This window comes from Phacochoerus africanus, chromosome 14 (assembly GCF_016906955.1).
Source record: "Phacochoerus africanus isolate WHEZ1 chromosome 14, ROS_Pafr_v1, whole genome shotgun sequence".
Lineage (NCBI taxonomy): Eukaryota > Metazoa > Chordata > Mammalia > Artiodactyla > Suidae > Phacochoerus > Phacochoerus africanus.
In genome coordinates, this window is record NC_062557.1 from 15,940,211 (window position 1) to 15,954,499 (window position 14,289).

Below are 14,289 nucleotides of genomic sequence, written 5' to 3' on the forward strand. Positions count from 1 at the left end.
AGTTCTGCTGTTAAGTCTTGCAATTTGCTGCCATAGTCTTAACTTTGAGGAGGAAAGAATCTGTCCCTGACAGAGGCAGGTCTGTATGGAAGGGATGGAGAGCAACATTGCAAAAAGAAGCCCCTTTGTTCTCAACTTCTCACCCTAATTTCCTTTTCTGTCACTAAAACTGAAATCCTGAGAATGCTCATTTTTTTTTACCTACTAAAAACCTATTCTAGTCAAGATGCTAATTTAGTGTATAAGTTAAACTTGGAAACATAGGAGTTCCCGTCATGGCTGAGTGGTTAACTACTGACTAGGACCCATGAGGTTGTAGGTTCAATCCCTGGCCTCACTCAGTGGGTTGGGGATCCGGTGTTGCTGGGAGCTGTGGTGTAGGTCGAAGATGCGGCTCAGATCCCTCATTGCTGTGGCTCTGGCATAGGCGGGTGGCTACAGCTCCGATTAGACCCCTAGCCTAGGAACCTCCATATGCCCCTGGTGTGGGCTTAGAAAAGACAAAAAAACAAAAAACAGAAAAACTTGAAAACATAATGTATGCCATGGAAGAGCAACCTCTAAATAATTGTGCATAAAGTAGCCCAACCATACTCTTCACCTCCCAGCCTTTCAGTGCCGTCTACACCATTCCAAATGACCTTCCTTGCTGTATCAACTCTGCACAATCACTCATCCCTACTTATGGCATATGTCTTCCCTGGCACCTCCAAGTCTTAAGTGAACCGTCAGACCCACTTATTCCTCCAACTCTCTCCGCATTGAATAAAGAGTAACATTAGCCACCATTGATTGATTGCCTACTGGCTGCAAACACTTTACTAAAGCCCTTGTATATACGACCTCATTTTATTCTCACAACGTCCTATCAGGTAAGTATTATTATCTCAGTGTTCTAGATGGGGGGGAGCGGGGGGTGGGGAGGAGAGGCTCTGAGAAGTTAAATGACCAGAGCCTCAAGCCTTCTCAAGGCTCCGAGAAGTTCAATGACCAGGTCAATATCACACTGAATAACCAGCAGAGCCACAATCTGAACCCAAACATAAATTTTGTCCTCTCTCAGTTTACCTCAGGATAATGCTATATATGATGTAAACGAGGATACTGAATACCTCTTTTTTTTTTTTTGAAATGTGAACCGTGTTACATGATGAACGAATTTCGGAAAAGTTGATGTAAAAGAGACTTTTGTCATCGACTGTTTTTCATAGTCTCATTTCTTTTTATCTCCAGCTGATGACTTCTAACCCAATAGCTTCTACATTTCCCCCAACCAAGTCCCACCTCAGCCTGTTGTGTAATACTTTGTTTTTAGACTAACACTTAAAAGTACTTCCACATCCAGGAACGACCACTTGAGTTTCTAGTACAGCTCTTTTTTGGAATGTGAAAAGGTCATGTATAATATGAATAAGCAAAACTCCATATATTTTTACACTGACATTTATAAATGCTTGACAAGTATTTGTGCCTAGTGGATGTATATAAGTGTGGTAAGAGCTGCAGGGCATATTTAATTTGAGAGAAGTCTTGCCTCCTAGAGCCTCATAATCTATTTGGGAAAGAAATGCTTAAAATGTTTAAATATCAGTACAGCATATTATAGAAGTGTCAACATGAGTAAAACAGTAAGTCCTGTAATAATTCATAACTGGGAGAGAGATAAGTTTCAGATGTTATGAGGTTGCTTGTTGTGGAAAGTAGAATAAGAAAAATGTGAGCAGAATTCTCGTTGTAGCTCAGTGGTAACGAACCCGACTAATATCCATGAGGATGTGGGTTCAATCCCTAACCTCAGTAGGTTAGGATCTGGTGTTTCAGTGAGCTGTGGTGTAGGTTGCAGATGTGGCTCAGTTCCCACATTGCTGTGGCTGTGGCGTAGGCTGGCAGCTGCAGGTCCAATTGGACCTCTAGCCTGGGAACTTCCATATGCCTCAGGTGCAGCCTTAAAAACAACAACAACAACAACAACAGAATATGTAGATGGATAGAAGGAAGGACTACTCCAGGAAGGGCCCTGGAGAATCAACAAAAATTCAGAACAGGAAATGAGCATAACATCTCAGGTCCAAGAATTAACCCCTTTTGGAGATAAGTTGCATTTTTATTTCTTAAGAAAGACAAGCAGTGGTGTGAACTACAAATAGACATATCACAAGTCTGAAAAACAGACCAACAAGCAACAAACGTGAATGAATAGAAGAGTGTTTACTAACCAGGAGATAAAACATCAGTTGGTAAGAGGCTGGAAAGATGGGCCAAGACTGAACTGTACAAGGTTCTGCCCAGGAAAGGAAACACCACGGAATCTTTGAACAAGTGGCCAACAAGAACACAGTGTTTTAAACATTCATCTAGTAAGATAGATCTGAGCAAGTAGGGACAAGTGATAATGATTCGGTTAAGATGTTACTATTTAAGGATCTAAAAAAGAGGACAGCTGATAGTCAAGAATTGTGGCAATAGAGATAGAATAGTTCCAACAGCCATTGAATGGGAAGAATTAACAGAACTTACTGAATACCTGAGTGCAGAGGGTAAACACAGTGAGAAGTCAGAATACAACAAGGTGACAAGGCTAACTTGCCTAGGAGACTCTGGTACCTGTGGCAGAAGCAGGAGAGTCAGAAGGATTGGTGTTAAAAAGATGGTTTGGGCATATTTTGTGTTTGTAGGAGTCCTTTACTGCTTTGGGGTAACAATTTTCTTTTGAGAATCTGACAGAATCAGAAAAAAAAATGTATTCGTACTTATACACATCACACAGTTTTTAATGGCACCCATGGAATTGAGTGCCCAAGAGCTCTTGACCCAAGCTGGGCACATTGGAGCCCCTTCTGGAATTTTTGTATTTACATCCAAAGGATGAAGTCCAGTTCCCCTAGTAACTAAAGCTATGGATGCTGTTAGCAGATGTATTTCCTAACACATGAGCATGAGAAACAGAGAATGCTCAAATGCATTTGAGTCCATGGACCCATCACATTCCTATCCTTGGATTCCAGGACATACCCTCATCCTTTAGTGAAATTCCCCCATAGTTAAGCTTGTTAGAGCCACATTTCCACCTTTTATATCTGGAGGTCTGATTAATTCACAGATTAAAGATATCAGTTGAAACCTACCCATGGGCTCCAGGTAAGAACTACTGATTAAGATAATGAAAGTCATCCAAGTGGAAATAGCCTATAGAAAGATGGAATTTAGGTGAGAAAGGGAAGACAGTGAATACTCAAGGAGAGGTGTTTAAGAGCAAGGACCTGGACCCAAACTGACTGCACTCAAATCCTGATTCAACTATTTACTAAATGGGTGACCACAGCAAGTTATTTTACATTTCTAGATCTCAAAATACTCCTCTGTGAATTGGGGATTAAAAACGGTATCTACTTTATTGGGTTAATATGAGGTTTAAGTTGGAACATGTGGGAATACCTGATCCATGGCAAGTCTCTATGGACTATAATCATTCATTGTAAGAGACCCGTGCCTAGGTTTTTCACATGTTATAGTATTTAATCTAATCCCCATAAAAACTTTAGAAGATTGGAATTATGCCTATTTTACTAAATGAAAACGTTTCGACTCAAAAATCACTTGCCCCAGGTCCCACAGAAAGAAAGAGACAAAATCTAAATTGAAATACAAACCTAGAATATTTGAATAGAAAAATGAAAAGGAATTTTACAATTAACAGAGCATACTACCTATCCTAAGAATTAGCGTGTGTGAATATGCATAAATATATATACTAATTTTGTATATATATTCAGCATCTAATAGATCTTATAGATTCTGAATATGTATTTGTGAATTAAATTTATTAAATAAGAACTGTAAAAAAGAGGGGGTGGAAAGAATGTTCAGACCAACATAAGCATTCTAATCCCTGCATAATTTTGCATTTTAAAATTAAGAATTGGCCTTCTAAAAAATACCATAGTTGCTCATGATTTTAGTTAGCCTGAACCAACCAACTCTAAAAAAAGTCCAGTTAACTCTGTATTATAGGCAGGTTAGAATTTGTGGACCAAGGACAAGGCTCTGGACCAAGTTGACCTTTCCACCAGTTCCTTTCTTGCTCTCTTCCTTTCTTTCTTATTTGCTAATTAGGGCTGCACCCACAGCATATGGAGTTTCCCAGGCTAAGGGTCCAATCAGAGCTGTAGCTACCAGCCTACACCACAGCCACAGCAACGTGGGATCCAAGCTGTGTCTGCGACCTACACTACAGCTCACGGCAACGCCAGATCCTTCACCCACTGAGCGAGGCCAGGGATCAAACCCGCAACCTCATGGATACTAGTCAGATTCGTTTCTGCTGAGCCACAACAGGAACTCTTCAACCAAAGTTTCTTAAGAGTCTTTACCTTATCGTCACACCCTCTCAGATCAGAACAACTTGAAACTGTGAAAATACATTTACCATTTAAAAAATCCGACACCCTAGTTAATGGCTGAACCTTGAAAAACATCTTTATTTGGGGCAAGGAACGTCAGCAAAGGAGACAGGAAAGCAACAAACAAAGTGCATCTGCAAGTCTGGTGTAGATGGTACAGGCCTCCTCCTCACTTCTCTGCAGAGTTGGAAGGTACTTAGTATTGATGATGGAAATCCCATAAAAGACACTTGGACTGGAAAAGGAGAGTAAGTAAAGTTCCATTTGGAACTCCTTGTAAGTGGACCCCTAATTTATTTCCAACCCGTTCCTACCCAGATTTTTTTCTTTCCTTTCTTTTTTTTTTTTTTTTTGGTTTGTTTTTTTAGGGCTGCACCCTCAGCATATGGAGGTTCCCAGGCTAGGGGTCTATTCAGAGCTGTAGCCTCCGGCCTACGCCAAAGCCCAGCAACACCAGATCCGAGTGGCGTCTGCGACCTACACCACAGCTCACGGCAATGCTGGATTCTTAACCCACCAAGTGAGACCAGGGATCGAACCCGCAACGTCTTGGTTCCTAGTCAGATTCGTTTCTGCTGTGCCACGACAGGAGCTCCCCACCCAGTTTCTTAATACATTCCTAGTAACATATACAACAGTTGCTTATGAAAAAATTAAATACACTGTCTATTACAAAGGCATTTTCCCCCAGAGAGCTGAAAATAGTATTCAATTTCTGTTTAAGATATCATCTTTGATACAGTACTTCCAGTGTGTATTATATTTTCTAATTTTGTCCTCATTTAACATCTGCCTGACCAAGAATAGAGTCCCTGCTTTGAAAAAGCTAATGATTCCACCTTTATTCAGCTGTGTTATGTTTAGGAACCCTATGCTTCTTATAACTAGTATCAGCATTTCCATTTTCCACTCATTTATAAATAGGGGTAAAATGTAATAAAATATTCAAATAATTGCATAAACAAATAATGAAAATGATAATGCTTCTGAAAATAAACCCTTGCTTGGTAGACTATGGCTATACCACTGTATAAGAGTTTTTAAAATATTCATTCATCTGCAAAGGCAGGAATGTCATAATTCAATGTATTAAAAAATGGCTGAGAAATGGCATTGCATAAGAAGGTTTGAGTTGATCCAAAGTTGAAACCATGAACATTGATGACCACCCATTTTGTACATAGTTGACACATTTTTTTTTCAAAGGCAACTTGCTAAAGAAATTACAACACTGTTAGCACCAAGAGTATTTTATGTCCCAACGCAAAGATCATGCCCCTGAGCCACCGCTAATAAGACATGAAGTTTGAGTTGATTCCCCAGTATTATGTGGGTTTTATTGAAACTGCACATCCCCTCAAAGCCCCTAAGTAGTTTGCAAGTTAGTTAAATATTAAGAGAGGCAATCAGCAGTAAAGGGAAAATGATTGGCCTTTATAGAGAATGACCACATACTCATGGTTTAGTACCACAGCCTTTATCAATTAGCCCTGGGTACAAGTAAAGGTAAGAATACAGTAGAGTTGTGTAAACCGTCTTTGTTTTCTTCCCTTAATTTCTTGTTAATCAAAAGAAGCATTAGATAAGAAACAATTTTTAATATAAGGGAGTTACAGTTAATGTGAAACATAGAGATGTTTTAATTATTAAAAAGAGGTGGGAGAAAGAAAAGGTAGGGCGAATGAAGGTTTCGATTGGATCTGAAGCCCAGGTAACAACTTCTCTAGGTTTCGTCAACCTGACACACAATGTGGAAGGAACAAAAGGAAGTAAAGATTCAGAATTCAGTCGAGGAAAAGGAAAATGGGGGCTTTAATCTTATGCTACCAACCTGATCATTATAACGAAACTTAATTTATGTGAAACTCTGGTGTCGGACCATCTCGTCTGTAGGAAGTGCAGCAGGGAACTGAGGGAATAGAGGAGATGGAAAAAGACCTCTGCAGAAACAAAACTGAGAACACTGAAGTCCAGCCCTAAAGAGCGTGGCCTTTTACTCCGACAGATTTATCGAAGCCCTTTCTCAGAGGCTATTAATTTTTACCTGGATTCCATTTTAAAAGACCTGGAGTTCCCTTTGTGGCGCAGTGGTTAACGAATCCCACTAGGAACCGTGAGGTTGCGGGTTCGGTCCCTGCCCTTGCTCAGTGGGTTAAGGATCCGGCGTTGCCGTGAGCTGTGGTGTAGGTTGCAGACGCGGCTTGGATCCCATGTTGCTGTGGCTCTGGCATAGGCCAGTGGCTACAGCTCCGATTGAATCCCTAGCCTGGCAACCTCCATATGCCGCGGGAGTGGCCCAAGAAGTAGCAAAAAGACAAAAAAAAAAACCTGGCAATCTGGTTTCCAAACTCATAAAAAATTAAAAGCAGTAAACTAGAAGAGGGAGGAGAAACTATCTCAAGTAGGCCTGCAGATAGCAGTGAGAAAACTACAAGTCTGTAAGCAGGGAAGGGATGAAAAGAGGCATAAAAATTGATTTAATGATCAAAAAGCACAGCAATTTAGTGCTGTTAGCATGGGGGGAAAAGAGTCCTATGTTCCCCCATAGGGCTTAGGGAGGAAAATTTTTAAGTCTGATTCTATATTAACCCTGAGTAATCAAGAAAATTAAATTATCTTCAGCATATAGACATTCTTAAGAGTTATACAACCCTCAACTTTATGTAAATAGTTCCATAAGGCATGTCATAAAAGTTTGAAGATGTGAGAGATTTTATTTCGCACTGAGAAATGCAAAGAAGTCAAGTGTACAGCTGAACACCGCAGAGTGGATGTAGTTGCCAGTTTAAGGGGATAAAATAAAGCCTTCCATGGTCAGTCCTTCATGGTTTTTGTTCCCCTGCAGATTCTCACTGCCTCAGCTTGTTATGACACTGCCCTTTGTCTGTTCCCAGTTCGGTTACTTTCCAGTCATGCCCCAGAAGTGGCTAAGTGATGGGAAGAGAGCAGGACCAGTTTGTAAAAGTAAATTGAATAAGAGCAAAATATCAAAAACTTTAAATGTAAAGATATTTTCAACTTACCCTGATTTTGTGTTATCCAAGACCTTTCAGGGGCTATCTGTATTATGCCTAAGAGAAATATCACTAATAGGAACATATTTTAAGGAATAATCCAAAAATAAAACAAAGATTTAGGCACGAAGATGTGCATTACAGTAGTTTTTAGCATTTTAAAAATTGGAAGCCATCCAATTTACCAACCTTAAAGAATGGTTAAATAAATGATGGTAGATAAATATTTGATGGACAATTGTGCAACCTTAGAAACTATATTTTGGTAGTCAGGAAATTTGTATGGCATAGTATTAAGTTAAAAACAGGATATAGGAGTTCCCGTAGTAGCTCAGCAGTTAGAGAAGCTGACTAGCATCCATGAGGATGCGGGTTGGATCCCTGGCCTCACTCAGTGGGTTAAGAATCTGGTGTTGCCATGAACTGTGGTGTAGGTCTCAGACGCGGCTCGGATCCCACATTGCTATGGCTCTGGTGTAGGCTGGCAGCTACAGCTCGGATTGGACCTCTAGCCTGGGAAACTCCATATGCCATGAGTGTGGCCCTAAAAAGACAACCCCCCCAAAAAAACCCCTCCAAAACCAGAATATAGAATTGTATATGCAGTGTTATCTCAACAAGGTAGAAAATACACAGAAAGATGGTGAAAGGAGGCCAGCAAGGCTGGAATTGATCCAGCTGAAACCAAGCAGGCCACTGGAGTGGGGCGGAGAAGACAACCTGGCAGGGAGATGCTATGTACATGGTTCTTGGGCAAATGAGGAAACAAAGGAAGAGGATGAGAGCAGACTTCTCTCTTTTATTTATTTATTTATTTATTTATTTTTTTGTCTTTTTTCTATTTCTTTGGGCCGCTCCCGCGGCATATGGAGGTTCCCAGGCTAGGGGTCGAATCGGAGCTGTAGCCACTGGCCTATGCCAGAGCCACAGCAACGCAGGATCCGAGCCGCGTCTGCAAGCTACACCACAGCTCACGGCAACGCCGGATCATTAACCCACTGAGCAAGGGCAGGGACCGAACCCTCAACCTCATGGTTCCTAGTCGGATTCATTAACCACTGTGCCACGACGGGAACTCCAGACTTCTCTGTTTTAGAGAAGAGAGTTACAAATATGGAAAGTGAGAAGCCTAAAATGAGCTATGTGATTGGAGAAATTGGTGTGAACTTAAAGTTTTATATATCTGTGTTCTAATTTGGATGCTTGTGCTGAGGTTTTATAGGAACATGCTCTTGTTTTCGGGAAATACACACTGAAGTATTGAGAGGAAAGGGCTTCATGTCCGCAATGGATCACATGTCTCAAATGGTTCAGAAAAAAAAAAAAGCCATGTACGTAACAAATATGTAGGGTGAGGGAGGGAGAAAAGATGACTCAAATGTAATGAAATGATAACAATTGGAGAATGAAGGTGAAAAGGATATGAGCGTTCATTATGCCACTCTTGCAACTTCTCAGTAAGTTTAAAATTATTTCAAAATAACAAGTTGTAACAATTATTTCCAGATGTAACAAAAATCTAAATTATTCTCCGTCTTGGAACCTATCCCCCCAAACATCGCACATATACACAAAGATGTATAGGTACAAGTTCTTATTTAGAAATAATAATTAGAGGAGTTCCCGTCGTGGCTCAGTGGTTAACGAATCTGACTAGGAACGATGAGGTTGCGGGTTCGATCCCTGGCCCTGCTCAGTGGGTTAAGGATCCGGCGTTCCCGTGAGCTGTGGTGTGGGTTGTGGACACGTCTCGGATCTGGCAATGCTGTGGCTCTGGCGTAGGCTGGCAGCTACAGCTCTGATTAGACCCCTAGCCTGGGAACCTCCATATGCTGCAGGAGCGGCCCTAGAAAAGGCAAAAAGATTAAAAAAAAAAAAGAAAGAAAGAAAGAAATAATAATTAGAAATGCAGGCAATATATTATACATCATAGGGAATGGTAAAATAAATTATATCCATACCATGGAATGACAGGTGGGCATAAAAAAGAATAAGGTAGATTTATACATACTGACAATGTGCTCACATGGAAAGAGCTCCAGGATGTACTGTTAATGGAAAGCAAGTGACAGACCCAGAGGTAGGGTATGATCCTACTTATGTTTAAAAAAAATTTTTTTAAACCTGCTATGGGTGTAAGTTGTGTGTGTGATTTGTGTGTATATGTGTACATATATGCTTATAAACAAATAAAAAATGATCTGAAAGAACACACACCAGGAGTTCCCACTTTGCGTAAGGGGAACGGCCAACATCTCTGCAGTGCCAGGACGCAGATTCGATCCCTGGCCAGGCACAGAGTGGATTGGAGAATCCAAGAGTGGCTTAACAGGTGCAGCATAGGTTGCAACGGTGACTCAGATCTGATTCCTGTCCCCAGAACTCCATATTTGGGGTGGCCAAATAGGAAAAAGAAAAAAAGAATACACACCAAACTATTAGCAACAGTTGATTCTAGGGGAAGAGAATAGTATCATACTCTCCAAGTTTTCCATAGTGGCTGTGTAATTATTTTCATTATCAGTTGAAAAAAGCCTAAGTACAAAAATGCAGGAATGTATATGATATGTTCTAAATGATTTCATCTCAAGGTGATCGTGAGATTGCATGCTGGGACTTACCTTTGGTTATCTGGAAAAGTCCTAGTCCAAACCCCACATATAGGAACTTGACCTCCCAGTGTACTGTGCCCAGGTACACTTTATTATTAACTTAATAGGGGATTAGGCAGCCTGCTGAACCACTCCTGCTTGCCAGGCAACCATCCAGAAGTGAATTCCCTTGCAGCTCTCCAAAAGGAGGTCAAACAAGTCCCCAGGGACTCTCAATAGAAAGAAGTTGCCAGCGGCTAAATTTGGCTTCTAAGCCAAGCCCTGGACTGGGATAAACTGTGCCAGCACTTTTCGGTTCTGCTTTCAAGACCTTGATCAGAATAGGCAGGAATAGATAGCTGTTTCCAAGAGTGGCTTAACAGCCCAAAGTGGAAACAGTTGTTTAAACCAGAGTTTTGGGGTGAACTTGAAAATGTAAAATTCCTCCTCTATTATCTCTTTTTAAAGAATATGTATGAGAGTTCCCGTTGTGACTCAGTGGGTTACAGACCCTACTAGTATTCATGAAGATGCGGGTTCAATCTCCAGCCTCATTCAGCGAGTGAAGGTCACAGACACAGCTCAGATCTGGCGTGGCTGTGGCTATGGTGTAGGCTGGCAGCTACAGAGCCAATTCAGTCCCTAGCCTGGGAACTTCCATATGCCTCAGGGGTGCCCCTAAAGAGAAAAAAAAAAAAAAAGACTATTTAGGGAGTTCCTGCTGTGATGCAATAGGATTGGCAGCGTGGGGTTGCTGTTCTGGCCAGGTTTGATCCCTAGGCTGGAAATTTCTACATGCCGCAGATGCAGGCAAAAAAAAATTTTTTTTCTTAATTCCTCTTCTTTTCTCTTGCTCCAAGCAATTTATCCTAGTGATAATTGCTGCCAACCTGATCAGATTCTCAGTTTAGCCTTAAGACAGAAAAGACAGGCTTAATCATCTTTTTCCTTTTTAGGTATAAATGACCAATTTTGTATTTAAGTTGCTTTTTTTGGGGGGGGGTCTTCCTTATATACAATATTTTATTGAGTTGTAATTCACATACCATTAAATTCATCATTTAAAGTAGGTAACTTGGAGTTCCCATTGTGGCTCAGTGGTTAAAGAACCTGACTAGGAACCCTGAGGTTTTGGGTTCGATCCCTGGCCTTGCTCAGTGCGTTAAGGATCGGGCATTGCCACTAGCTGTGCTGTAGGTTGCAGATGAGGCTCGGATCCCGCATTGCTGTGGCTCTGGCGTAGGCTGGCAGCTACAGCTCCGATTCGACCCCTAGCCTGGGAATCTCCATATGCTGCAAGTGCAGCCTTAGGAAAGACAAAAAAATAAATAAATAGATAACTCAGTCGTTTTTAGTACATTGACAAAGTTGAGCAACCATCACCGTAATAGAGTTTAGAACATTTCATAACCCCCAAAAGAAACCCCTTCTCCATTAGCAGTCACTCCTCATTTCCTCTCAATCCTTTCACCTCTGGGCAACTACACATCTGCTTCTTTCTCTATAGATGTGCTTATTCCAGACATTTCATATAAATGAAATCATTCAATATGTGGTCTTTCGTGTGGGGCTTCTTTCAGTTAGCATAACGTTTTTGAGGTTCATCTGTGTTGTAGCATGTATCAATATTCCATTCAAGACTGAATAATATTCCATTGTTTGGCTATATCACATTAATTATCTATTCATCATTTTATAGATGTTTGAGTTGTTTCCACTTTAGGGCAGTCATGAATAATGCTGCTGTGAATATTCATGTACATGTTTTTCTGTAGATATATGTTTTCAATTTTCTTGAGTATATACCTAGGAGTCAAATTGCTGGGTCATATGGTAACTCCATTTTTTTTTTTTTGTCTTTTCACCATTTCTGGGCTGCTCCCGTGGCATATGGAGGTTCCCAGGCTAGGGGTCGAATCGGAGCTGTAGCCGCCGGCCTACACCAGAGCCACAGCAACACGGGATCCGAGTCGCGTCTGCAACCTACACCACAGCTCAGGTGACACCGGATCCTTAACCCACTGAGTGAGCGAGGCCAGGGATCGAACCCGCAACCTCATGGTTCCTAGTCGGATTCGTTAACCACTGCGCCATGATGGGAACTCCGGTAACTCCATTTTTAACTTTTAGAGAAACTACCAAATTTTTTTCCAAAGCAGCTGTACCATTTTACATTCCCAGCAGCAATATATGTAGTTCCAATTTCTCCATATCCTTTCCAGTACTTGATGTTGCCCATTCTTTTGATTACGGCTTTTCTACTGTATGTAAAGCAGTATTTCATGGTGGTTTTGATTTTAATTTCCCTAATGACTAATGATATCAAACATATTTTCATGTACTTATTGTATATTTCCTTTGGAGAAATGGGTGTTCAAATCTTTTGCCTATTTAATCGGGTTGCTTGTCTTTTCATTTTTTAAGTTGTAAGATTCTTTATATATTCTGGATAATAGTCCTTTACCAGATATATGGTTTGCAAATATTTTGTCCCATTTTTGAAAAGATAATCCCATTCTCTGAATTATCTTTTCTTGATGATGAAGAAGAGGGCATGATGGATGCCATTAATGGGTAAAGGGTTTCTTTTTCAGGTGACAAAGTATTATGGAATTAGATAGTTATGAAGGTTGTACAACTGTGAATATAGCAAAACAAAACAAAACACTGAATATATTGAAATGGTGTATTTTATGGTATGTAAATTGTATCTCAACTTTTTAGGTATAGAAATCATCTCTAGGAGTTCCTGCTGTGTTACAGTGGGTTAAGAATTCAACTGCAGCAGCTTGGGTCACTGCACAGGCACGGCTTTGGACCCCAGCCCGGTGAGAAGAGTTCAAGGACCCAGTGTTGCCACAGCTGTGGCTCAGATTCAATCCCTGGCCCAGATGTGTCCATGTGCCACAGGTGCAGCCATTAAAAAAAAAAAAAAATCACCTTTAAAGGTATCAGCTGAGCCACCTGACTTCAACCCTAATGTCACCATTTCATCTGAGTTTAGCAAGTTTTTCCTGGTGCTACTAGATGCCCACATACAGAGACAAAAGGACTTTGTTTCTACCTTTAAAGAGCCCAGGATCGAAAAGTGGAGACCATCAGGTACAAACCTCAATTTCACTGAATTTGGGTAGATCTAAGATAGAGGTATGCTCTGGGATCCTGAGGGACACACCAAGAAACCTGGGCTTCATTCCAGAGGTGGGGGGGAATCACTGACAGTTTTTAATCAGGGGATTGACGTTTTGTGTTTTAGATATATCATTCTGACAGCTGTGCAGAAGATTGGCATGAAGACAGCGTGGCTAGGATTGGAGGGCTCAGTTAGGAGACAGGCGCGGTAGTTTGAGTGAGACGTGGTGAAAGTTTGAATGAAAGCGCTGGTAGTAAGAATGGAGACGAGGAGGTAGGATTCAAAAAATGTCTAGTAGGAGTTCCCATCGTGGCGCAGTGGTTAACGAATCCGACTAGGAACCATGAGGTTGCGGATTCGATCCCTGCCCTTGCTCAGTGGGTTAACGATCCGGCGTTGCCGTGAGCTGTGGTGTAGGTTGCAGATGCGGCTCGGATCCCAAGTTGCTGTGGCTCTGGCGTAGGCCGGTGGCTACAGCTCCGATTCGACCCCTAGCCTGGGAACCTCCATATGCCACAGGAGCGGCCCAAGAAATGGCAAAAAGACAAAAAAAAAAAAGTCTAGTAGGTAGAACCCTATAAAACTTGGTGTGATAATGAGTGAGGGGGAGGGAGAAGTCTGGGAGGATTCAGATTTCTGGCTTGGGTCACTGGGTGGATGGTGGTGCCGTTAACTGAGAAAGAAATATAAAAAGAGGAAATTTGTGCGTTTGAATAATGTTTCATTTTGGACAAAACGCAGGTATAAGAGACCTGGAAAATAGTCAAGCAGATGTGTCCAGCAGGCAATAACTGTAATCTTCCTCTGATGCAGTGTCCTGATCTATACAATGGCAGTATTGTAATGAAAATGAACGAACGAATTAACTAAATATATATCTATATCTATCTATCAATATATATATATCACAATTTGGTATTGGGGTAATCCACCAAATCTGCTTTGGGGAAATTACAAACTCTATGAACTATTAAATATTTGCCTAGCTTTCTACCCAAAAAAACCAAAAACCAGAAAACAACTTGCTCAGTGGTATCAGAGACATGTTTGTATTGATAGGTACAACTTCATTTAAGCCAATTCAATGAAAATATAAAAAGTTCAGTCAGAGGGTGATGATTTGCTGCCCCCAAAGACTCAATGTAAGATTC